The sequence below is a fragment of the Triticum urartu genome, chromosome 3A (assembly GCF_056163025.1).
Source record: "Triticum urartu cultivar PI428250 chromosome 3A, HENAU_Tu73, whole genome shotgun sequence".
Lineage (NCBI taxonomy): Eukaryota > Viridiplantae > Streptophyta > Magnoliopsida > Poales > Poaceae > Triticum > Triticum urartu.
Genome location: NC_141875.1, coordinates 516,810,242 through 516,838,016, shown reverse-complemented (window position 1 = coordinate 516,838,016; position 27,775 = coordinate 516,810,242).

The window sequence follows — 27,775 nt, the reverse complement described above, 5'->3', positions numbered from 1 at the left end:
AATCCAACGAATCTGTTTATGGCATTTTCATGCATGTTTGAGCAACTTAACCTCACTGTTTAGTCCAAAACATGATAATGCACTATTTGAATTCATAGTTTGAATTTGAATTTGAACCTTGAGTTCAAATCAACCCAAAACCTTTCTGTTACTAGTTGCATTAGCTCAAATCACAACATATTGTCATGCCATGATCATGCATAATATTGTGCATTGCATTGATTGTGCTCTTCCTTGTTTGCCGGTAATTGTCCCCTCTCGGTAGACGTTGCTCCGATGCTGTGATCGTTGACACTGATGAAGACTCAATGTTATCTTCAGAAGTGCCAGGCAAGCAAAACCCCCCTTGTTCATTCCGATATGATCCCACTCTCTCGCTCCTGCTCTCTTTTACCGCATTAGGACAACAACGATTCAACTGTTACATGCTGCGGTAGCTGAACCCTTTCCTCTGCATGACCTGTCATTGCCACAGTAAATAGATGAAACCCATTAGCATGAGTAGGAGTTGCTTGAGCCCTGATGTGCCTACTCATTCATGTTGTTTGTCATGCCTGCTACTGCTTAGAGTTGATTCAGGTCTGATTCATCGGGGATGAATTGGAATGGTGTTGAACATGTCCTACTGTGTGTGAGCTAAGTGTGTGAACACGATTTGGTAAAGGTAGCGGTGAGAGGCCATGTAGGAGTAAATGGTGGGTTGTCTCATTGCAGCCGTCCTCAGGAACTGAGTTCTGTGTTTGTGATCCATGAACAGTTACTACCACACATTGGGTTCCGGTAACTCGGCCCCTCTCAGCTTATTAATCAACTCGATCTCTGTCCAGGAGTTGCAACTAGTTTCTGGTGTTTGTAGGTAGTGTTAGTAGTCTACCAAGTGGCACCCGGTACAGGTGGGCTTGGGACAGACTAGGCACAGTGGCACGGTGTACCAAGTGGCACCCGGATGGTGGGCTTGGGAACCCTGCACACATCGTTTAGGGCCGTGAGCGACACCCCGGCCGGATCTCCTTGCGGATGGAACCTGGATAGGCGATAAACCTGGACTAGAGAGTTGTTGGTTAGTCAGGCCGTGGCCGACTCCCTCGCCCGGTTTCCGCTTGAAGGTTGCCGAGGTACATGACGTGTACAGGGCGATAAGTGGCGAGAGCGTGTGTGAAGAAGTACACCCCTGCAGGGTTATCATTATCTATTCGAATAGCCGGATTCCTTGGATATGGAAACTTGGACCCCTTGCATAGTCAATAGACAAGAGAAAGTGGATACTCTAAAATGCGCAAGATAAGTGTGAGTGCTATGGATGGCGTTCTTGCAGGGAGACAGGAGCGGATCCATAGTGGTATATTGGTATGGTGAATTTGTGGACTCTTGTGTGCCACCTCAAAGAGTTACTTGCAGTCGTAGTTCAGGATAGCCACCGAGTCAAAGCTGGCATGCTGCAGTTAAAATCCACCACCCCCTTTGTTGATACCGATGCATATGTAGTTAGTTCTGATGTAAGTCTTGCTGGGTACATTTGTACTCACGTTTGCTTAATTTATGTTTTGCAGAGAGACTTCAGTCCCGCTAGTAGTTCCGCTTGGACTTCGACGTTTAGCTCATTACCTCAGCTACGATCTTGTACCTTGGGAGTCTCTTGTAGATAGTCAGGCTTCTCAGCCTTTTTCATTTGTAGATGTCTGTACTCAGACATGTTAAGCTTCCGCATGTGCTTTGACTTGTATGCTCTCAATGTTGGGTCGTGAGACCCATGTTTGCAATATCTCGCTCCTCGGAGCCTAATGAATAAATACTTGAGTCGTAGAGTTATGTTGTGATGCCATGTTGTATTTACACATATCGAGCATATTGTGTGTATGATTGAAATGCTTGGTATGTGTGGGATCCGACAAGCTAGTTCTTTATCCTTGGTAGCCTCTCTTATGGGGAAATGTAGTTTTGTGCTTCCATGAGCCATAGTAGTCCGCTACAGCCCGGTTCACCGGAGTCCTGGTAGCCCAACACTACTGCTCCGGAACACTTGACTGGCCGGCACGTGATTCACTTCGTTCCTATGTTTGTCCCTTCGGCAAAATGTCATGCGGTGACATCTGGAGTCCTGCCTAGCCTGCTGTAGCCCGGGTTCCCGGAGTCCTGTTAGCCCAGTGCTACAGCCCGGATTCGCATGCTGCTGACCGACATGCTCGATGTTGATTCATGTATGTCTGTCCCCGTAAGTTAGTGCCACCTTGGGTTCACGGCTAGTCATGTCGGCCCGGGTTCTCTGTCATGTGGATGCTAGCGACACTATCATATACGTGAGCCAAAAGGCGCAAACGGTCCCGGGCCATGGTAAGGCGACACCCGTGGGAATACCGTGCGTGAGGATGCAAAGTGATATGAGGTGTCACATGCTAGATTGGTGTGACTTAGAATCGGGGTCCTGACATCATCTAAGTGATCACGTGATCCATACCAACTAAACCATGTCCGATCATCACGTGAGATGGAGTAGTTTTCAATGGTGAACATCACTATGTTAATCATATCTTCTATATGATTCACGCTCGACCTTCGGTCTCTACTGTTCCGAGGCCATATCTGCATATGCTAGGCTCGTCAAGTTTAACCCGAGTATTCTGCATGTGCAAAACTGGCTTGCACCCGTCGTACGTGAACATAGAGCTTATCACACCTGATCATCACGTGGTGTCTCGACACGACGAACTTTCGCAATGGTGCATACTCAGGCAGAACACTTGTACCTTGAAATTTAGTGAGAGATCATCTTATAATGCTACCGTCGATCTAAGCAAAATAAGATGCATAAAAGATAAACATCACATGCAATCAATATAAGTGATATGATATGGCCATCATCATTGTGTGCTTGTGATCTCCATCTCTGAAGCAACGTCATGATCACCATCGTCACTGGCGCGACACCTTGATCTCCATCATAGCATCATTGTCGTCTCGCCAAATATTTCTTCTACGACTATTGCTACCGCTTACTGATAAAGTGAAGCCATTACAGGGCGATTGCATTGCATACAATAAAGCGACAACATATGGCTCCTGCCAGTTCCCGATAACTAGGTTACAAAACATGATCATCTCATACAATAAAAATATAGCATCATGTCTTGACCATATCACATCACAACATGCCCTACAAATACAAGTTAGACGTCCTCGACTTGGTTGTTGCAATTTTTACGTGGCTGCTACGGCTGAGCAAGAACCGTTCTTACCTACGCATCAAAACCACAACGATAGTTTGTCAAGTTAGTGCTATTTTGACCTTCTCAAGGACCGGGCGTAGCCACACTCGATTCAACTAAAGTTGGAGAAACTGACACCCACCAGCCACCTGTGTGCAAAGCACGTCGGTAGAACCAGTCTTGCGTAAGCGTACGCATAATGTCGGTCCGGGCCGCTTCATCCAACAATACCGCCAAACCAAAGTGTGACATGCTGGTAAGCAGTATGACTTGTATCGTCCACAACTCACTTGTGTTCTACTTGTGCATATAACATCTACGCATAAACCAGGCTCGGATGCCACTGTTGAGGAACCTAGTAATTTCAAAAAAATTCCTACGCACACATAGGATCATGGTGATGCATAGCAACAAGAGGGGAGAGTGCGTCCACGTACCCTCATAGACCGAAAGCGGAAGCGTTAGCACAACATGGTTGATGTAGTCGTACGTCTTCATGATCCGACCGATCCAAGTACCGAACACACGGCACCTCCGAGTTCAACACACGTTCGACTCGATGACGTCCCACGAATTCCAATCCAGGAGAGCTTCACGGGAGAGTTTCGTCAGCACGACGGCGTGATGACGGTGATGATGATGCTACCGACGCAGGGCTTCACCTAAGCACCGCTACGATATGATCGAGGTGGATTATGGTGGAGGGGGGCACCGCACATGGCTTGGAGAGATCAATAGATCAACTTGTGTGTCTATAGATTCCCTGAGGGAGTCCTGGATTAGGGGGTATCCGGACAGCCGGACTATATCCTTTGGCCGGACTGTTGGACTATGAAGATACAAGATTGAAGACTTCGTCCTGTGTCCGGATGGGACTCTCCTTGGTGTGGAAGGCACGCTTGGCAGTATGGATATGTAGATTTCCTTCCTTGTAACCGACTCTGTGTAACCCTAGCCCCCTCCGGTGTCCATATAAACCGGAGGGTTTAGTCCGTAGGAAAGACAACATACAATCATACCATAGGCTAGCTTCTAGGGTTTAGCCTCTCTGATCTCGTGGTAGATCAACTCTTGTACTACTCATATCATCAAGAACAATCAAGCAAGATGTAGGATTTTACCTCCATCAAGAGGGCCCGAACCTGGGTAAACATCGTGTCCCCTGCCTCCTGTTACCATCCGCCTAGACGCACAGTTCGGGACCCCCTACCCGAGATCCGCCGGTTTTGACACCGACATTGGTGCTTTCATTGATAGTTCCTCTGTGTCGTCATCGTTAGGCTTGATGGCTCCTTCGATCATTGATAGCGATGCAGTCTAGGGTGAGACTTTTCGCCCCAGACAGATCTTTGTATCCGGCGGCTCCGCACTATGGGCCAACTTGCTTGGCCATCTGGAGCAGATCGAGAGTTACGCCCCTGGCCACCAGGTCAGGTTTGGAAGCTTAAACTACACGGTCGACATCCGCGGAGACTTGATCTTTGACGGATTCGAGCCCCTGCCGAGCGCGCCGCATGATCACGATGAGCATGATTTAGCTCTGCCATTGGATAGTGTTTAGGAGACCGCACTGGCAACCGCTCTGACCCTCAATTCGGAGCCAATTGCGCCATCCATGGACGGGTGGCTAGACCCCGCCACGGAGGCCGCATTCTCAGCAGCGATCGAGCCGAGTATCAACCTTACCCTTCACGGGAGCCGTGACGCCGAACTGTCAGACTCTTCCCCGGCCACGGACTCCGAACCGCCTCGCCCGTGCCTATCGGATCCGACTGGGCGCCGATCATGGAGTTCACCTCCGCGGATATCTTTCAGCACTCGCCCTTCGGCGACATACTGAATCCATTAAAGTCTCTCTCATTGTCAGGAGAATCCTGGCCGAACTATGTCCGGCAGGATTGGGATGCGGATGACGAAGAAATTCGCCGCCCACCCACCACCCACTTAGTAGCCACTGTCGATGATTTGACCGACATGCTCGACTTTGAATCCGAATACATCGACGGTATGGACGACAATGCAAGAGACGAACAGGAGCCACTACCCACAGGGCACTGGACGCCCACTTCATCATATGATGTATACATGGTGGACACACCCAAAGAAAACGACGAACGAGGAACGGAAGGACGCAGCGGAGGATCGTTCCCTCGAGAAGCAGTCAAAGCGGCGGCATAAGCGTCGCTCCAAATCCTGCCTCGGCGGAAACAACAATCATATAGACCCAGCGATAGAGCGGGGTGAGCCAGCGGACGACAAACACGGCATTGAACCATCGTCTGACCACGGCAACACGGAGAATCAAACCGAACAACCCGACTCCGGCCAAGATAACAGTCCGGATGACATCACACCGGACAGGCACCTGGAGCAACAGAATACCCATCAAAGGCTTGTTGCCACTGCGAGGAGTCTGGAAAAGCAGAAGCAAAGGCTCAGGGCTGCACAAAACACACTCAGAATTAGATGGAGTAAAGTACTCAACACTGCAGCAAAATATAGTGGTAGTCGCCACACAAAGAGCTACCCGAAGCGAAAGTTGCTACCTGAATTCGATGAGGAGGCCTTAGATCCCCCGCAATCAAAAAACAAAACATCGGGCGGCAAATGACGCTGCACACAAGCCAGCACGCGATCCACGTGAGGGCTCGCATCAAAAGGACAGCGCAACCAGATCCATCTACGGGCGAAGCAAGCGCGCTCCAGCACGCAATACAACACAACAAAAATCCGAACGCTACGGTACACCCAAATACAGGGGTGCCGCACACCCCCTATGTTTCACCGATGAGGTGCTAGACCATGAATTTCCAGAGGGATTCAAACCCGTAAACATAGAGGCATACGACAGAACGATAGACCCTAGGGTCTGGATTGAGGACTACATCCTCCATATACACATGGCTCGAGGAGACGATCTCCACGCCATCAAGTACTTACCCCTCAAGCTCAAAGGGCCAGCTCGGCACTGGCTTAAAAGCCTCCCCAAAAACTCCATTGAAAGCTGGGAAGAGCTCGAAGACGCTTTTCGGGCAAATTTTCAAGGGACCTATGTCCGACCATCAGATGCAGACGATTTAAGTCATATAACTCAACAGCCCGGAGAGTCAGCCCGAAAGCTTTGGAACAGGTTTCTCATTAAAAAGAACCAAATAGTCGACTGTCCAGACGCCGAAGCCTTAGCAGCTTTCAAGCACAGCGTTCAAGATGAATGGCTTGCCAGACACCTCGGCCAAGAAAAGCTGAGAACAATGGCAGCAATAACAAGCCTCATGACCCGCTTTTGCACGGGCGAGGACAGCTAGTTAGCCCGATGCAGCACCAGTGACCCATCCGAAGTCAGGGACGGAAACGGGAAGCCACGACACAACAAAAACAAGCGCCTTAATAAAGAAGACAGCCTGAAGAGCACGGCGGTAAACGCCGGATTCAGAAGCTCTCGGCCAGGTCAGCAAAAGCTGCCCTCCAAAGGCAACAGAGACGAACTGTCCAGCCTAAACAAGATTCTGGACAAAATATGCCAGATCCATAGCACCCCCGATAAACCTGCAAATCATACCCATAGAGAATGTTGGGTCTTCAAGCAGTCCGGCAAGATCAACGCTGAACACAAGGGGCAGGATATACCAAGCGAAGACGAGGACGAGCCTCGCAAGCAAAGCACTGGGGAACAGAAGAAATTCCCACCAGAAATGAAAACAGTAAACGTGTTACACGTGATGAAGGGGAGAAACAAAGCGACACTCCTAGAGACACATGCCCCAGGGCCTATCACCGCGGAGTTCTGCCACTGGTCGTCCCAACCGATCACCTTTGACCATCGGGATTACCCGGCAAGTATCCGGCATGCAGGATGGGCTGCCTTGGTGTTAGACCCGATAATTGACGGATACCACTTCACACGAGTCCTGATGGATGGCGGCAGTAGTTTAAACCTAATATATCAGGACACAGTCCGGAAAATGGGGATAGACCCAACAAAAATTAGCCATAGCAATACTACCTTTAAAGGAGTAATGCCAGGCCCAGAAGCCCATTGCACGGGCTCCCTGCTACTAGAGCTTATATTCGGCTTTCCCGATAACTTCCACAGTGAAAATTTAACCTTCCACATCGCTCCGTTCCAAAGTCGCTATCAAGCACTACTCGAACGCGAAGCTTTCCCTCGCTTTAACGCAATACCACATTACACTTCTCTCATGCTTAAGATGCCCGGTCCACGTGGCATCATTAAAGTAAATGGAAATACTGAGCGCTCCTTGCGCGCGAAAGACCGTGCAGCCGCCTTGGCAGCCGCACACTAGACGGCCTCACCAATTAGAGCATCTGACAGGTCGTTAAGACCACGGACACGGTTAGACGAGTCCGGTGCAGCTATAGATAATTGATACAGGTTTGTTGGCTATACCCCTATAACAATACAAGGGGCTCAACACGTGTAAACAAGTGACAATTAGGCTCAACTTTGTTATCTTGAACTATAGATGGTTTATTTAGTATAACCTACCTTTTTGCACGACAACTTTTTAGCTAAGTTCCTCTCTTTTACAGATGACCATCGTGCTACACCTGTCCAGGATACGACACAACGGAGACACAGGCGCAGACGTGCAGCAGGGACCCGTTCCAAGGATTCTTTTCAGATTAAGACCTTGCGTAAACCTTTTTTACTGTCTCTTGTTGATACACATCCCGCGGATTCTCAGTACAATTGAGAAGGAGGCTGACGTATTGGCATGTGGCCACGTCAGAATATTGCGCGTACCTGGACACCAGGGGCTTATTACAAAGGGCACCGTTTAGCCCGGTTTACATCATAAAGACCGAATACCTTAGGGAGTGTTCGGCGTCACGAGTTTGGCCTTATATGCATCAGCTCCGAATCATGTCTTTGGTCAAATGTTGGGTTTGCCTGGCTCCTGTGTTTTGCTGCCTTACGTTCCGCTCTATAGGCTAAGGCGGCACCAGGAGAACTACTGCGATTGTGCCCTAGTTCATCCGGACGAGCACCTCAGTAGAGAGAGCCGAAAACTGACTGTCATGATATAGCGTGAGACTGGTCAACCACTCGATGACCTAGCGGAATCTTCGGGATTCCTCCGCCTTAACGAAGGGCCGTTTCCCGGCCAGTCATGTACGCACCCCGAATTCGGATGAGCGCGGAGCCACCACGGGCTATATAGTAGCCCCACTATCAAACTCCTCTGGCTAAGTGAAAGTGTTAAAGCATTATAGTCCGATTGCCTAGTTCGCTGCACTATCACCTCGTTAATGGACCAAGACGTTGGATCAAGTGTGAACATGCGTCTTCTATGAACACCCCCGCATTATATGCGTGGGGGCTGAAGCCGACAACTGCCATCTTTCAGGTTATATACATATATACATAAACGGCCGCACAGGAGGCATCATAGTACTTTCGGGCAAAAGTATAAATACAGCCTTGATAAACTCAATAAAACATTGTTTTTACAATGGGAATACATGTCACTTGAACATAATATTCTTCGAGCTCTAAGCCTCTATCAAACGAGCGCCTTCAAGAACTTCTTTAAAGTAGTGCTCGGCAGCCACTCGGCCTATGGCCGAACCCTGTGCCGCAATAGTGGTGGCATCCATCTTCGCCCAGTATGTTTTGACACGGGCAAGGGCCATCGGCGAGCCTTCTATGCACACCGACCTCTTTACAGCATCGATGCGTGGCACGATACCAAGGAATTGTTGCACTAAGCTAAAGTAGCTATTCGGCCTTGGCCCTCCTGGCCACAAATGATCCACAACGGACGTCATGGCAAGTCCGGATAATCTATGGAGCTCGGCCCAACCGTTCAATCGCTCATTCAGCAACAGCAGACGGACTAGAGCGTGAAACTGTGACCAGAACAGCTTCTCCACTTCAGGACCTTTCTGATCCTTGAAGTACTCGGCCGCATCAACAACACTTGCAGCCAAATCCATGTACTCGTCCGCAGAACTCCATAGCCGGTCCAGAGGAGCATATTTCGGATCTCCAAACTTAGTCCGCAACAAGAAGGGCTTCCCAGAAACGATATCCGCAGCTTGATTCAGCTCCTCCTTCATCGCTCTAATTTTGGAGCGGGCTTCCTTGGCAGCCACCTGGGCCTTCTCCAGGTCCGTCGCCTTCGCCCGGTTTTCTTCTTCAAGAAGCCGGTAACGGTTAGCAGCATCTTTTAACTCCACGGCCATCTTGGCAATATTTTCTTTGCTCTCACAATGTGCGGCCTGTTCCACCCTTAACTCTTCGGCCACCTTTAAAGCGGCCGCATTATTACTCCTTGCTTGCTCCTGGGCTCGGGCAAGCTCCGCCCGAAGGATCTCCACGGTGGCAGCTCCATCTGCAGTCACAACATATTAAAGATACTGGCATCATGTTGCTCTTACTATGTGACATTCACCAGAAAAATTACCTACCCTGTGCCTCATCAAGCCGCTTGTTAACAAGTACGATGTCGGCATCTGCCGCATCCAGTTGCCGCTTTAGTTCGGCAAACCCATCAGTCCGGCTAGCCACCGGAGCTTCAACCACCTGCACATAAAGGCAGACTGGTTCTTACCTGGGACTATGATCCTCTGTTTGCCGCTGTTTTCGACGACAACCAGAGTCTCAGGGGCTACTATCTACATAGGGCACATCTAAAAATGTGCGGTACTGTCAACAAAGTACATCATTTCGTGTACCCCAAAACCTGTCAGTAGACTCATAAAGGCTTCATGCAACCTGCTTTCGGCAGACGAAATCCTTTCAATCACCGTACCCATCAACGTGCGGTGCTCTTCTGAGATAGCTGCTTGCTCCAGCAGATCACTCAGTACGTCCAACCGCACACCAGACGGTGCCGGACTCTTTTGATTGCTCTCTTCGAGAGCCGGATACTGAGGACTTCGGGTGGCCATAGGATTACCTTCTGGTCTTGCCGGATCAGGAGAAACCCTCCGCGACGACACCTCGGGGTCGCCCGCCTCGTGAGGCGGTGTGGCAGGGGGAGGCGTTTCGCTCTCCATCATCTCTGGAAGAAGATCCCCTAAAGACGAGCTCTGATGAGAAGGGCTAAGATCCGAACTGCAAGATAAATGCCTCGGTTATTTTCCTTAGAGGTAAAGCGAGATATTTTCATTTACCCTTTTACGTGCAGCTTGGTGGAGGGTTGATCCCCTTGAGGGCATAGTACGGCCAGGGTATCCCCCAGGGCAGGACCCTCCGGCGGAGATTTCTTCCCCCGTTTGGAGACAGTTGTCTCTGGATCCTCAGAGGCGGTTCTCTTCCGTCCCTGGGAGAGGAAGTTTCAGTCCCCCGGCTAACCTCCTTCGCGAAGGCGCTAGCCTCCTTATACCCCCCTTTATCTTCTCCTGAGAGCGCTTGATAAGGCGCGATCTCCAGCATCCTGGTTAGCACGAGATTTGGTGAGGTCTCAGGGAGGGGGGGCGAACACCTGATCAACTTTACCTTCGCTATCCAATCCTGGGTCAAAACAGCGGCTTTTTAGGGCAATGTTGCGATAAATAAACGGGCAGTGTGTTCGGATGCGGGGCTACTTACTTGGGTACCCAGGCGATTGCAGCTCAGACCTGCATCCTCAGTGATATCCGGACACATTATTTGTGGTCCGAAGAACAATTTGTACATCTCTTCGTGCGTCATGCCGAGGAAATGTTGAATAGCTCGTGGTCCTTCTGGGTTGAATTACCACATGCGAAGGGGCCGGCGTTTGCAAGGCTGGACTTGACGAACTAGCATGACTTGCACTACCATAACCAGACTGAAATCTCTCTCAAAGAGATCTCAGATACGGCTTTGCAGTATTGGCACGTCCTTGGCTGGACCCCAGCTCAGCCCCCTGCTGATCCATGACATCAGTTGTGGTGGGGGCCTGAGCGAAAGGTGGGGCAGCTACCCACTTGGCACTTCGGGGAGCTGTGATGTAGAACCACTCCCGCTGCCACAATCCGGACACCTCTAGGAAGTAACCCTCAGGCCATGGAGCGTCAGCAATTTTGCTTATTGAAGCGCCTCCGCACGCTGCATGCTGCCCCTCGATCATCTTTGACTTCACATCAAAGGTCTTGAGCCACAGGCGGAAGTGAGGGGTAATGCGGAGGAAAGCCTCACATACGACAATAAATGTCAAGATGTGAAGAAGGGAATCTGGGGCTAGATCGTAAAAATCTAGCCCGTAATAGAACGTAAGACCCCTAACGAAGGGATCCAGAGCGAGGCCTAGTCCTCGGAGGAAGTGGGAGACGAACACGACACTCTCGTTGGGTTCGGGAGTAGGGACGATTTGCCCTCGGGCAGGCAGCCAATGCGAAATTTCGGCGGTCAGATATCTGGCCTCTCTCAACTTCTTGATGTCCTCCTCCATGACGGAGGAAGGCATCCACCGACCTTGAAGGTTGGATCCGGACATAGTTGAACGTCTGAAGTGCCTAAACCTGAGCTTTGGGTGTTGGAACTCGAGGCGGGAGGCGGATTCGATTAAGATAGAGAGGAAAAGGCCTTGACCCCTTTATAAAGAGGGTGAATATCAAGCGTCCTCCTCGTGGCCGTTTGGGACTTGCCTAAGATCTAGGAGTCCTACCAATAGGCATGGTTGGGTTACCCATGTCCGTATTGATGAGAATCCCGTAATAAAGGGGACACGATATCTGCTTCGACAAGACGTACCAAGGAAACCGCCTCGCGAAACACGCTGAGATTGGTTATGAAAAACGATTCAAATAAAGACCTGGCTATGGTGTGATGTCACACCGCGAAATGCGTCGGCAGATTAGATTTGTGAAAATATTATTCTCTCTACGGTTGTATGTGGAACTTGCTTTGAAGAGCTGGACACGATCCTCGTGTTCAAAATCTCCTATGAAGTATTCGGAGGAGGAACCCGCCTTGCAATGCCGAAGACAATCTGCGCGCCGGACTCATCGTCATTGAAGCCTGGTTCAGGGGCTACTGAGGGAGTCCTGGATTAGGGGGTATCCGGACAGCCGGACTATATCCTTTGGCCGGACTGTTGGACTATGAAGATACAAGATTCAAGACTTCGTCCCATGTCCGTATGGGACTCTCCTTGGCGTGGAAGTCACGCTTGGCATTACGGATATGTAGATTTCCTTCCTTGTAACCGACTCTGTGTAACCCTAGCCCCCTCCGGTGTCTATATAAACCGGAGGGTTTAGTCCGTAGGAAAGACAACATACAATCATACCATAGGCTAGCTTCTAGGGTTTAGCCTCTCTGATCTCGTGGTAGATCAACTCTTCTACTACTCATATCATGAAGAACAATCAAGCAGGACATAGGGTTTTACCTCCATCAAGAGGGCCCGAACCTGGGTAAACATCGTGTCCCCTGCCTCCTGTTACCATCCGCCTAGACGCACAGTTCGGGACCCCCTACCCGAGATCCGCCGGTTTTGACACCAACATTCCCCTGCCCCCGTATAATAAAGGAGCAAGGGGGGAGGCCGCCCGACCCTGTAGGCGCGACTGGAGGAGGAGTCCTCCTCCTAGTAGGAGTAGGACTCCCTTCTTTCCTACTACTACAAGGAGGGGGAAAGGAAGGGGGAGAGGGAGAAGGAAAGGGGGCGCCACCCCCCCTCTCCTAGTCCAATTCGGACCAGAGGGGGAGGGGCACGCGGCCTGCCCTAGGCCAGCCCTCTCTCTCCACTAAGGCCCATGAGGCCCACTATTTCTCCCGAGGGGGTTCCGGTAACCCTTTGGCACTCCGATTTTCTCCGAAACCACCAAGAACACTTCCGGTGTCCGAATATAGTCGTCCCATATATCGATCTTTACGTCTCGACCATTTCGAGACTCCCCATCATGTCCGTGATCATATCCGGGACTCCTAACTACCTGCAGTACATCAAAACACAAAAATTGATAATAGCGATCGTCACTGAACTTTAAGCGTGCGGACCCTACGGGTTCGAGAACTGTGTAGACATGACCGAGACACGTCTCTGGTCAATAACCAATAGCGGAACTTGGATGCTCATATTGACTCCCACATATTCTACGAAGGTCTTTACCGGCCAAACCGCATAACAACATACGTTGTTCCCTTTGTCATCGGTATGTTACTTGCCCAAGATTCGATCATCGGTATCTCCATACCTAGTTCAATCTCGTTACTGGCAAGTCTCTTTACTCATTCCGTAATACATCATCTCACAACTAACTCATTAGTTACAATGCTTGAAAGACTTATAGTGATGTGCATTACCGAGTGGGCCCAGAGATACCTCTCCGACAATCAGAGTGACAAATCCTAATCTTGATCTATGCCAACTCAACAAGTACCATTGGTGACACCTATAGAGCACCTTTATAATCACCCAGTTACATTGTGACATTTGGTAGCACACAAAGTGTTCCTCCGGAAATCAGGAGTTGCATAACCTCATAGTCATAGGAACATGTATGGGTCATGAAGAAAGCAATAGGAGTAAACTAAACGATCAAGTGCTAAGCTTACAGAATGGATCAAGTCAATCACATCATTCTCCTAATGATGTGATCCCGTTAATCAAATGATAACTCATGTCTTATGGTTAGGAAACTTAACCATCTTTGATTAATGAGCTAGTCAAGTAGAGGCATACTAGTGACACTCTGTTTGCCTATGTATTCACACATGTACTAAGTTTTTGGTTAATACAATTCTAGCATTAATAATAAATATTTTTCATGATATGAGGAAATAAATAATATCTTTATTATTGCCTCTAGGGCATATTTCCTTCACTTGCTGGCTCTCGAGATGAGGTAAGCACGTGCACGCTGAGAAAACACCCTGTAGTCTTCGTCGAAGGCACCGACGGTGGCCGCAATAAAACTCCATGAACTGTCATTTAAAGCAGCCAACCGCGTCACGGCATCGGCGTGTGAGGCGTGAACGGTGGCCTCCAAGATCTGGGGGTCGGCACGAATGGCAGCCATCGCGACCTCATCCGCTTGTGCGGCCACGATTTGCTTCTCCGCTGCCAAATGCTCCTTGAGGTCCTGCCTATGTTGCGTGCACCATGGCTTAGGTCGGCGCTTATTTGGTGGAGTGGTCAGTGATTTGGGTGGAAGGTGTCATGCTCGTGCCAGCGGTCAGGGCATGTGGGATGTGGAAGGAGGAGGATGGGGTCGGGTGTGGATTACCTGCCTGGATAGGAGAGGCCGAGCAGCGTGAAGGAGGGTCGCCGGCGAGGAGGCGGCGGTGCTGCAAGCAAGGAGTGAAGGTTTCAACTTGGAAAGGAGGCGAAAACGAGGGAAATGTCGGTTTTGGTAACGGGGAGGGGGCGGGTGAAGGAAATATTCCCTAGAGGCAATAATAAAGTTGTTATTTATATTTCCTTATATCATGATAAATGTTTATTATTCATGCTAGAATTGTATTAACTAGAAACGTAGTACATGTGTGAATACATAGACAAACAGAGTGTCACTAGTTTGCCTCCCACTTGACTAGCTCATTGAATCAATGATGGTTATGTTTCCTAACCATAGACATGAGTTGTCATTTTATTAACGGGATCACATCATTAGAGAATGATGTGATTGACTTGACCCATCCGTTAGCTTAGCACGATGATCGTTTAGTTTGTTGCTATTGCTTTCTCTATAACTTATACATGTTCCTATGACTATGAGATCATGCACCTCCCGAATACCGGAGGAACACTTTGTGTGCTACCAGACGTCACAATGTAACTTGGTGATTATAAAGGTGCTCTACAGGTGTCTCCGATGGTGTTTGTTGAGTTGGCATAGATCGAGATTAGGATTTTTCACTCCGATTGTCGGAGAGGTATCTCTGGGCCCTCTCGATAATACACATAACTATAAGCCTTGCAAGCATTCTGACTAATGAGTTAGTTGCGGGATGATGCATTACATAACGAGTAGAGAGACTTGTCGGTAACGACATTGAACTAGGTATTGAGATACCGACGATCGAATCTCGGGCAAGTAACATATCGATGACAAAGGGAACAACGTATGTTGTTATGCGGTTTGACCAATAAAGATCTTCGTAGAATATGTAGGAGACAATATGAGCATCCAGGTTCCGCTATTGGTTATTGACCGGAGACATGTCTCGGTCATGTCTACATAGTTCTCGAACCCGTAGGGTCCACACGCTTAACGTTCGGTGATAATCGGTATTACGAGTTTATGTGTTTTGATGTACCGAAGATAGTTCAGAGTCACGGATATGATCACGGACATGATGAGGAGTCTCAAAATGGTCGAGACATAAAGATTGATATATTGGACAACTATATTCGGACAACGGATGAGTTCCGGGGGTCACCGGATATTTATCGGAGTGCCGGAGGGGTTATCGGAACCCCCGGGGGAACTAATGGGCCAACATGGGCCTTGTGGGAGAGAGAGAAGAGGGCCTAGGGGGCGGCGCCACCTCTTTCCTCCCTCTCTCCCTCTCCTTCCTTCCCCCCTCCCCCTTCCTAGTTGGAATAGGAAAAGGGGAGTCCTACCCCTACTAGGAGGACTCCCCCTTTCCTTGGCACGCCCCAAGGCTGGCGGGCCTCCCCCCTTGCTCCTTTATATTCGGGGGCAGGGGGCACCCTAGAACACACAATTTGATTGTTTCCAGCCGTGTGCGGCGCCCCCCTCCACCATAATCCACCTCGGTCATATCGTAGTGGTGCTTAGCCGAAGCCTTGTTCCGGTAGCATCATCATCACCGTCATCACGCTGTCGTGTTGATGAAGCTCTCCCTCGAAGCTCTACTGGATCGTGAGTTCATGGGACGTCACCGAGCCGAACATGTGCAGATCGCGGAGGTGTCGTACCTTCGGTGGTAGGATCAGTCGATCGTGAAGACATACGACTACATCAACCGCGTTGTCATAATGCTTCCGCTTATGGTCTACGAGGGTACGTGGACAACACTCTTCCTTCTCATTGCTATGCATCACCATGATCTTGCGTGTGCGTAAGAAATTTTTTAAAATTACTGCGTTCCCCAAGAGTGATATCAGAGCCAGGTTTATGCGTAGATGTTATATGCACGAGTAGAACACAAAGGAGTTGTGGGCGTGGGTATACACATATTGCTTGCCGTCACTAGTTGATTCTTGATTCGGCGGTATTGTTGGATGAAGCGGCCCAGACCGACATTACGTGTACGCTTACGCGAGACCGGTTCTACCAACGTGCTTCGCACACAGGTGGCTGGTGGGTGTCAGTTTCTCCAACTTTAGTTGAATCGGATTCAATGAACAGGGTTCTTTCTGAAAATCAAAAGGCAATCACTATACCGTGTTGTGGTTTTTGATGTGTGGGTAAGAACGGTTCTTGCTCAGCCTATAGCAGCCACGTAAAACTTGCAACAACAAAGTAGAGGACGTCTAACTTGTTTTTGTAGGGCATGTTGTGATGTGATATGGTCAAGACATGATGCTAAATTTTATTGTATGAGATGATCATGTTTTGTAACACGGTTATCGGCAACTGGCAGGAGCCATATGGTTCTCGCTTTATTGTATGAAATGCAATCACCATGTAATTGCTTTACTTTATCACTAAGTGGTAGCGATAGTCGTAGAAGCAATAGTTGGCGAGACGACAACGATGCTTCGATGGAGATCAAGGTGTCAAGCCGATGATGATGATCATCATGGCGGTGCTTTGGAGATGGAGATCAAAGGCATAAGATGATGATGGCCATATCATATCACTTATATTGATTGCATGTGATGTTTATCCTTTATGCATCTTATTTTTCTTAGTTCGACAGTACCATTATAAGATGATCTCTCACTAAATTTCAAGGTATAAGTGTTCTCCCTGAGTATGCACCATTGCTACAGTTCATCATGCCGAGACACCACGTGATCATCGGGTGTGATAAGCTCGGCGTTCACATACAACGGGTGCAAGCCAGTTTTGCACATGCAGAATACTCGGGTTAAACTTGACGAGCCTAGCATATGCAGATATGGCCTTGGAACACTAAGACCGAAAGGTCGAGCGTGAATCATATAGTAGATATGATCAACATAGTGATGTTCACCATTGAAAACTACTCCATCTCACGTGATGATCGGACATGGTTTAGTTGATATGGATCACGTGATCACTTAGATGATTAGGGAGATGTCTATCTACGTGGGAGTTCTTAAGTAATTTGACTAATTGAACTTTAATTTACCATGAACTTAGTACCTGATAGTATTTTCCATGTCTATGTATTTGTAGATAGATGGCCCGTGTTGTTGTTCCGTTGAATTTTAATGTGTTCCTAGAGAAAGCTAAGTTGAAAGATGATGGTATCAACTACACGGACTGGGTCCATAACTTGAGAATTATCCTCATTGTTGCATGAAAGAATTACGTCCTGGAAGCACCGCTAGGTGAAAAACCAGCTGCAGGAGCAATGCCAGATGTTGTGAACACCTGGCAGAGCAAAGCTGATGACTACTCGATAGTTCAGTGTGCCATGCTTTACGGCTTAGAGCCAGGACTTCAACAACGTTTTGAATGTCATGGAGCATATGAGATGTTCTAGGAGTTGAAGTTAATATTTCAAGCAAAAGCCCGGGTTGAGAGATATGAAGTCTCCAATAAGTTTTACAGCTGCAATATGGAGGAGAATAGTTCTGTCAGTGAACATATACTCAGAATGTCTGGGTACCACAACCACTTGACTCAACTGGGAGTTAATCTTTCTGATGATACTGTCATTGATAGTGTTCTTCAACCACTGCCACCAAGCTACAAGAGCTTCGTGATGAACTATAATATGCAAGGGATGGATAAGACAATTCCTGAGCTCTTCGCAATGCTAAAGGCTGCGGAGGTATAAATCAAGAAGGAGCATCAAGTGTTGATGGTCAACAAGACTACCAGTTTCAAGAAAAAGGGTAAAGGGAAGAAGGGGAACTTCAAGAACAACAGAAAGCCAGTTGCTGCTCAAGTGAAGAAACCCAAGTCTGGACCTAAGCCTGAGAGTGAGTGCTTCTACTGCAAACAGACTGGTCACTAGAAGCGAAACTGCCCCAAGTATTTGGCAGAGAAGAAGGATGGCAAAGTTAAAGGTATATTTGATATACATGTTATTGATGACTACCTTACTAATGCTCACCGTAGTGCCTAGTTATTTGATACTGGTTCAGTTGTTAACATTTGCAACTTGAAACAGGGGCTACGGATTAAGCGAAGATTGGCTAAGGACTAGGTGACGATGCACGTGGGAAATGGTTCCAAAGTCTATGTGATCGCCGTCGGCATGCTACCTCTACATCTACCTTCGGGATTAGTTTTAGACCTAAGTAATTGTTATTTGGTGCCAGCATTGAGCATGAACATTATATCTGGATCTTGTTTGATGCAAGACGGTTATTCATTTAAATCAAAGAATAATGGTTGTTCTATTTATATAAGTAATATCTTTTATGGTCATGCACCCTTGATGAGTGGTCTATTTTTACTAAATCTTGTGGTAGTGATACACATGTTCATAGTATTGAAGCCAAAAGATGCAGAGTTGATAATGATAGTGCAACTTATTTGTCGCACTGCCGTTTAGGTCATATTAGTGTAAAGCGCATGAAGAAACTCCATTCTGATGGACTTCTGGAATCACTTGGTACTTGCGAACCATGCCTCATGGGCAAGATGACTAAAACTCCGTTCTCCGGAACAATGGAGCGAGCAACAGAGTTATTGTAAATCATACATAATGATGTATGTGGTCCAATGAACATTGAAGATCACGGCGGATATCGTTATTTACTCACCTTCACAGATGATTTGAGCAGATATGGGTATATCTACTTAATGAAACATAAGTCTAAAACATTCGAAAAGTTCAAAGAATTTCAGAGTGAAGTGGAAAATCATCATAAGAAGAAAATAAAGTTTCTACGATCTGATCATGGAGGAGAATATTTGAGTTATCAGTTTGGACTTCATTTGAAACAATGCGGAATAGTTTCGCAACTCACGCCACCTGGAACACCACAACCTAATGGTGTGTCCGAACATCGTAACCGCACTTTATTAGATATGGTGCGATCTATGATGTCTCTCACTGATTTACCGCTATCATTTTGGGCTTATGCTTTAGAGGCGGCTGCATTCACGTTAAATAGGGCACCATCTAAATCTGTCGAGACAACACCTTATGAACTGTGGTTTGGCAAGAAACCCAAGTTGTCGTTTCTTAAAGTTTGGGGCTGCGATGCTTATGTGAAAAAGCTTCAACCTGATAAGCTCGAACCCAAATCGGAGAAATGCACCTTCATAGGATACCAAATAGAGATTATTGGGTACACCTTCTATCACAGAACCAAAGGCAAGATATTCATTGCTAAGAATGGATCCTTTCTAGAGAAGGAGTTTCTCTTGAAAGAAGTGAGTGGGAGGAAAGTAGAACTTGACGAGGTAATTGTACCTTCCCCTTATTGGAAAGTAGTTCATCACTGAAATCAGTTCTACTGATTCCTACACCAGTAAGTGAGGAAGCTAATGATGATGATCATGAAACTTCTGATCAAGTTACTACCGAACCTCGTAGGTCAACCAGAGTAATATCCGCACCAGAGTGGTACGACAATCCTGTTCTGGAAGTCATGTTACTTGACCATGACGAACCTACGAACTATGAGGAAGCAATGATGAGCCCAGATTCTGCAAAATGGCTTGAGGCCATGAAATCTGAGATGGGATCCATGTATGAGAACAAAGTGTGGACTTTAGTTGACTTGCCCGATGATCGGCAGGCCATAGAGAATAAATGGATCTTCAAGAAGAAGACTGACGCTGATGGTAATGTTACTATCTACAAAGCTCGACTTGTTGCAAAAGGTTTTCGACAAGTTCAAAGACTTGACTACGACAAGACTTTCTCCCCTAGCGATGCTTAAGTCCGTCCGAATCATGTTAGCAATTGCCGCATTTTATGATTATGAAATTTGGCAAATGGATGTCAAAACTGCATTCCTTAATGGATATCTTAAAGAAGAGTTGTATATGATGCAACAAGAAGGTTTTGTCGATCCAAAAGGTGCAAACAAAGTGTGCAAGCTCCAGCGATCCATTTATGGACTGGTGCAAGCCTCTCGGAGCTGGAATATACGCTTTGGTAGTGTGATCAAAGCATATGGTTTTATACACACTTTTGGAGAAGCCTGTATTTACAAGAAAGTGAGTGGGAGCTCCGTAGCATTTCTGATATTATATGTAGATGACATATTGCTAATCGGAAATGATACTAAATTTCTCAATAGCATAAAAGGATACTTGAATAAGAATTTTTTAATAAAAGACCTCGGTGAAGCTGCTTATATATTGGGCATCAAGATCTATAGAGATAGATCAAGACGCTTAATTGGACTTTCACAAAGCACATACCTTGATAAAGTTTTGAAGAAGTTCAAAATGGATCAAGCAAAGAAAGGGTTCTTGCCTGTTTTACAAGGTGTGAAGTTGAGTCGGACTCAATGCCCGACCACTGCAGAAGATAGAGAGAAAATGAAAGGTGTTCCCTATGCTTCAGCCATAGGCTCTATCATGTATGCAATGTTGTGTACCAGACCTGATGTGCGCCTTGCTATCAGTCTAGCAGGGACGTACCAAAGTAATCCAGGAGTGGATCACTGGACAACGGTCAAGAATATCCTGAAATACCTGAAAAGGACTAAGGATACGTGAGGGAGTCCTGGATTAGGGGGTATCCGGACAGCCGGATTATATCCTTTGGCCGGACTATTGGACTATGAAGATACAAGATTGAATACTTCGTCCTGTGTCTGGATGGGACTCTCCTTGGCGTGGAAGGCAAGCTTGGAAATACGGATATATATAGATCTCCTTCCTTGTAACTGACTCTGTGTAACCCTAGCCCCCTCCGGTGACTATATAAACCGAAGGGTTTAGTCTATAGGACCAAGAACAATCATACCATAGGCTAGCTTGTAGGGTTTAGCCTCTTCGATCTCGTGGTAGATCAACTCTTGTAATACTCATATCATCAAGATCAATCAAGCAGGAGTAGGGTTTTACCTCCATCGAGAGGGCCCGAACCTGGGTAAAAACATCGTGTCCCCCGTCTCCTGTTACCATCCGCCTAGAAACACAGTTCGGGACCCCCTACCCGAGATCCGCCAGTTTTGACACCGACATTGGTGCTTTCATTGAGAGTTCCTATGTGTCGTCATCGTCAGGCTTTATGGCTCCTTCGATCATCGATAGCAATGCAGTCCAGGGTGAGACTTTTCTCCCCGAACAGATCTTCATATTCGATGGCTTCGCACTGCGGGCCAACTCGCTTGGCCATCTGGAGAAGATCGAGAGTTACGCCCCTGGCCACCAGGTCAGGTTTGGAAGCTTAAACTACACGGCCGACATCCGCAGAGACTTGATCTTCGATGGATTCGAGCCCCTGCCGAGTGCGCTGCACGGTCACGATGAGCATGATTTAGCTCTACCATCGGACAATGTTCAGGAGACCGGACCGGCAACCGCTCCGACCCTCAATTCGGAGCCAATTGCGCCATCCATGGACGGGTGGATAGACCCCAGCACGGAGGCCGCATTCTCAGCGGCGATCGAGCCGAGTATCGACCTTACCCTTCACGAGAGCCGTGACGCCAAACTGCCGGATTATTCCCCGGCCACGGACTCTGAACCGCCTGCACCCGTGCCTATCGAATCTAAAAGTGCAACTATCCCTAGGTGGTTTTCGTAATTCCTAACAACATATAGCTCATTGAGCTAATGCTATTCCAAGATTAATATTTCAGGAAAAGCTCAATGAATGGCATGGCATGGATGAGGAAAGTGGACCCCTCAAAATATTAAAGACAAAAAGATTGGCTCAAGCTCAAAGCTCAAGACTCTACATTTTATATTTTAGTGATCAAGATCACATTGAGTCTATAGGAAAAGCCAATACTATCAAGGAGGGATGAGGTGTTGTTGAATGAGGTCCTTGCTTCAAAGTGCTTAGTGATATGCTCCAAAACCCTCAACTACCTTCCCACATCCACATATGACCTAAACCAAAAGTCAAACTCGGCCGCACCGATTCTTTCTATCTGGCACCACCGAGTTTCAAATGTCATAGCCACTGCCACAAACCCTAGGAAAATTGGTCTCACCGATAGGGATCTCGGTCACACCGAGATGGGGTTGTAATCTCTCTGTTTCCCTTCGTAACATTTCGGTCCTACCGAGATGAGCGATCGGTCCCACCGAGATTGCAATGTAAACTCTCTGTTTTCCTTTTGTAACATTTCGGTCCCACCGAAATGAGAGATCGGTCCCGCCGTGTTTACCTGACCAACTCTCTGGTTATCTTATTACCAAAATCGGTCCCACCGAGTTTGTGTAATCGGTCACACCGAGATTACGTTATGCCCTAACCCTAACCATATCGGTCCTACCGAGTTGCATCTCAGTCCCACCGAAAATCCTAACGATCACTAGGTTTGCTAAATCGGTCCGACCGAGTTTTTCAATTCGGTCTCACCGAGATTGGTAAATTGTGTGTACCGGTTAGTTTTTGTGTGGAGGCTATATATACCCCTCCACCCACTCTTCATTCGTGGCGAGAGCCATCAAAACATACCTACACTTCCAATACACATTTTCTAAGAAAGAACCACCTACTCATGTGTTGAGGCCAAGATATTCCATTCCCACCATATGAATCTTGATCTCTAGCCTTCCCCAAGTTGCTTTCCACTCAAATCTTCTTTCCACCAAATCCATATCCTGTGAGAGAGAGTTGATTGTTGGTTAGACTATCATTTGAAGCACAAGAGCAAGGAGTTCATCATCAACACACCATTTGTTACTTCTTGGAGAGTGGTGTCTCCTAGATTGGCTAGGTGTCACATGGGAGACTCCGACAAAGATTGTGGAGTTGAACCAAGGAATTTGTAAGGGCAAGGAGATCGCCTATTTCGTGAAGATCTACCGCTAGTGAGGCAAGTCCTTCGTGGGCGATGGCCGTGATGGGACAGACAAGGTTGCTTCTTCGTGGACCCTTTGTGGGTGGAGCCCTTCATGGACTCGCGCAACCGTTACCCTCCATGGGCTAAAGTCTCCATCAACGTGGATGTACGATAGCACCACCTATCAGAACCACGACAAAAACATCTGTGTCTCCAATTGCGTTTGAATTCTCCAAACCCTCCCCTTTACATTCTTGCAAGTTGCATGCTTTATCTTCCGCTGCTCATAGACTCTTTGCATGCTTTCTTGAATTATGTTAAGATTGCTTGACTTGTGCTAAGATAGCTAAAATCTGCCAAAGACTAAAATTGGGAAAAGGATAGATTTTATTTGGTCAAGTAGTCTAATCACCCCCCCCCTCTAGACATACTTTCGATCCTACAGAATCCGACTAGGCGCCGATCATGGAGTTCACCTCTACGGATATCTTTCAGCACTCGCCCTTCGGCGACATACTGAACTCATTAAGGTCACTCTCCTTGTCAGGAGAGTCCTGGCCGAACTATGTCCGGCAGGATTGGGATGCGGATGACGAAGAAATTCGCCGCCCACCCACCACCCACTTAGTAGCCACTGTCGACAATTTGACTGACATGGTCAACTTCGACTCCGAAGACATCGACGGTATGGACGACGATGCAGGAGACGAACAAGAACCACTGCCCATAGGGCACTGGACAGCCACCTCATCATATGATATATATATATATGGTGGACACACCCAAAGAAGGCAATGGCGACGGGACAGCGGAGGATGACCCCTCCAAGAAGCAACCCAAGCGCCGACGTCAGCGGCGCCGCTCTAAGTCTCGCCAAGGCAAAAGCGGTGATATCGGCACAGGAGATAATAGCACTCCAAACAGTGCCGAAGATGACGAAAATCCCCTCCAGCAAGATTTTGAGAAGGAGGATGGAGAAGCCAGCCCTCCCGAGAGAGCGGCAGATGGAGAGGCAGAGGATGATAATTACATGCCTCCCTCCGAAGATGAGGCAAGCCTCGATGATGACGAATTTGCCGTGCCTGAGGATCCCGTCGAGCAAGAGCGCTTCAAGCGCCAGCTTATAGCCACGGAAAATAGCCTTAAGAAAAAGCAACAGCAGCTTCGAGCTGATCAATATTTGCTAGCTGACAGATGGACTGAAGTCCTTGCGGCCGAGGAATATGAACTCGACCGCCCCTCCAAGTGTTACCCAAAGCACAGGTTGCTACCCCAACTGGAGGAGGAAGCTGTCGGCGTTCTGGGAACGGGGGTCCCCAGACTTGCCTGCCTGCGGCCTGCGACGTGGCTCAAAGGGGGGCCCAGCACGGCCCATCTTCACCAACACAAACCCAAGACCCTCGCGGGGCGGACGACGCGGAGCTTCCTCAGGCGCGGCCTCGTCAGGCTGGCTCATGAGGAGGCGGAGAGATCAAGGCGGGGTACCTCACAAGGTGCCCGTGACGCAAGCCATGACGACCGGGGGTGCCAGGCGGGTGCCAGCCCGCTCAGCGTCCTCCCTTCCCCTTTGGTGCAAAGGGGGCAAGCGCAGCCGCGGAGTACCGAGGCATCAGGCAAAGGTTGCCATTTTTGTGCAACAATACCAAGACTAGGAGGACTACGAGATGGAGGTCACCGTGGAGCCCAAGACGGCGTCATCACTAGAGCTTTGCACAGGCGAAGACTACTTTTGTCAGGATAGTTGATACTAGCTGTCCCCCTTCAAATTAGCCCGCCATTGTTGGCTCCCTTCCCGTTCGATATTTGGGAAGAGGACCAGGGCCTCTATAAATAGGACCAGCCACCCACAGAGCAAAGGGACGAGAAAGAGAGGGCAGGAAGAGAGAGGGAAAGAGAGAGAGAGAGAGAGAAGATCAAAGAGAGAGAGAGGGGAAGGTGACTGAGCTCCTCCTAGCAGTTCATCGCCCCGACCAAGAACAGACCCTCGCGAGGCTGTTCTTCCTTGTATTGTTCATCATCATCAGCCCAAGAGGCAATCCACCACACCACACACTGGAGTAGGGTATTACACCACAACGGTGGCCCTAACCAGTATAAACCCTGTGTCTCTTGCGTTGTTCTTTCCTTAGTTCAGATCCTAGCAAGGCGGGGGGTGCAGGTAGGAGGCGAAATCTCCGTGCGCACCCCAGTGTTCGAACCTCAAGGGTCTGCCGGAACCCAAAATCCGACATTTGGCGCGCCAGGTAGGGGTGCGCCGGGATTCGTCTTCCACCACCCCGTTCTCCTTCGACCATCACGCCCATGTCTGACGCTCGTTGGGCCCGCGCCGAGTGCCGGGCCGCGCTCGCTTCCCGCGTCGCCTAGACGGCCCCTGTCGGCGGGCGACCTCGCCGTTCCCCGTCACCTGCCATCAACGCCGCCACCGGCCCGGCGAGGGACGAGCATCAAGCGTCGTCCCACCATCCGTCCGTGCGGCAAGACGGCCGCACCGCAACTCCCTCGCTCACCCCAGCTGGTTCTTCGTCCCGCGCGCTCCGCGCGCCCATGGAGGCTCGGGCTGCACTCATCGCGCTGAACAAGCTCCTGCGCTACCGTCCCGTCGATGATGTCTACGAAGAATGGCTCGACCGCGTCGCCGAGCTTGTCCGCGCCGCAGGGGGCTCTCCTGCGCCGTCCGTTCCGCTGCACCACACCCCGCCCCGCGCGGGCAGTGAAGCTCCGGCGGCGCCCCGGCCTCCTCCTCCTCAGGAAGGCGCCATGGCTCCAAGGCGCGTGGCCCCTGGGCGGAACCCGCTCCGTCAGGCGCCAGCGCAGCAAGAGCCGAGCTATCAAGAAGTCCCTCGCCCGCAAGAAGCTGCCTGGGCACTCCCTGCTCCAGCACGTCGCGACCATGCTCCTGCTCCCGCGCGTCAAGACCCCGCACTGCTCCCAGCTGCAGCGCGTGGGGACATGCAAGACCAAGTTCCCCATCATCCAAGGCCTCCCGTGGCCACAGCAGGCTGCCGCGCCTTCACCGCCGAACTACGCAACGTCGCGTGGCCCGGCAAGTTCAAGCCAGACCTGCCTCCTCGCTACGACGGCATGGCTGACCCTGCGGAGTTCCTCCAGCTCTACGAGTTGGGCATCGAAGCTGCCAACGGAGACGAGAAGGTCAAGGCGAACTGGTTCCCCATGGCACTCAAGGACGGGGCCCGGACCTGGCTCCTGAACCTGGCTCCAGGCACAATCTCCTCCTGGGACGAGATGTGCACCCGCTTCATCGCAAACTTCCAAGGCACTCACGACCGGCCACCCGCCGTGAGTGACATGCGCCGCATCAAGCAACAGCCCAGGGAGACCCTGCAGAAGTACATCCAGTGCTTCAACAACGCGCGCCTCAAGATTCCCAAGGTGACTGAGGAGGCCATCATCTCGGCCTTCTCCGACGGCGTGCGCGACGTCAAGATGAAGGAGGAGCTGGCGATGCATGAAGACCTGTGCACTTCCCTGGAGCTGTTCAACCTGGCGACCAAGTGCGCCAGGGCCGAGGAAGGGCATCTCTCCCTCCTCGAGCTGCCTGCCGTAGACCCAGAAGAGAAGAAGCCCAACGCCAAGGACGTGAAGTGCAAGGGGGCTGCCGTGCTCGCGGCAGAACCAGACACCAAGCGGGGGAGAGATCAGCCCGAACCTTCCAAGGGCAGCCGGTACTGTGTGTACCACAACCTCCACACCCACAACACCAACGAATGTCAAGAGCTCCGAGCCGTGCGAGAAGGAAGGATCGGCCGTCGCCCTGACCGCAGTGACCGGGGCTACGGCCGAGGAGGAGGAAGGAACGCAGGACGCTGGGAAGACCGTGGCCCGCGCCATGGGTGGCGCGATCAACCTCGCGAGGATCGTTGGCAAGACCCGCCTCGCGAGGGAGGCTGGAGAGATCAGCCTCGCGAGGGAGACTGGATGGATCAGCCTCGCGAGGATCGCCCGCAAGGCAACGCAGGCCTCCCACCGCTGCCGCTGCAGCCAAGGAGAAACGAGGACCGCCACCAGGACGAGGGGGCTGGGGGCTTCCCGGAGCCCCGCGCGATCGCCTGCATCCTGGGCGGGGCGCAAGCCCCAGCATCTCAGCGCATCTTCAAGCAGTTCGCCCGCGAAGTGAACGCAGTCCTCCCGAGGCTCGAAGCCACGCGCCCTCTCAGGTGGTCGGCGTGCGCCATCACGTTCAGCTCAGCAGATCAGCTCAAGTGTGCGGCTACAGCCGGAGTTCTCCCGATGCTTTGTTCCCCAATCATCAGCAACATGGTGGTCACCAAGACCCTCATCGATGGCGGGGCAGGGCTCAACGTCCTGTCCATGGAAACATTCAACAACCTCCAAGTGCCCTACAGCCAGCTTCAGCCAACCAAGCCTTTCTCCGGTGTCACCGACGGCTCCACGGTCCCGATTGGGCAGGTCCGCCTCCCTGTCACCTTCGTGGCACGCAACAACTACCGCACCGAGCTCATCGACTTCGACGCCGCTCACATTCGCCTGCCGTACAACGCCATCCTTGGGTACCCAGCGCTGGCCAAGTTCATGGCCGTAACTCACCACGGCTACAACGTCCTCAAGATGCCAGGAAGCGGCGGAGTCATCACGGTGCCCTGTGAAGAGAAGGACGCGGTG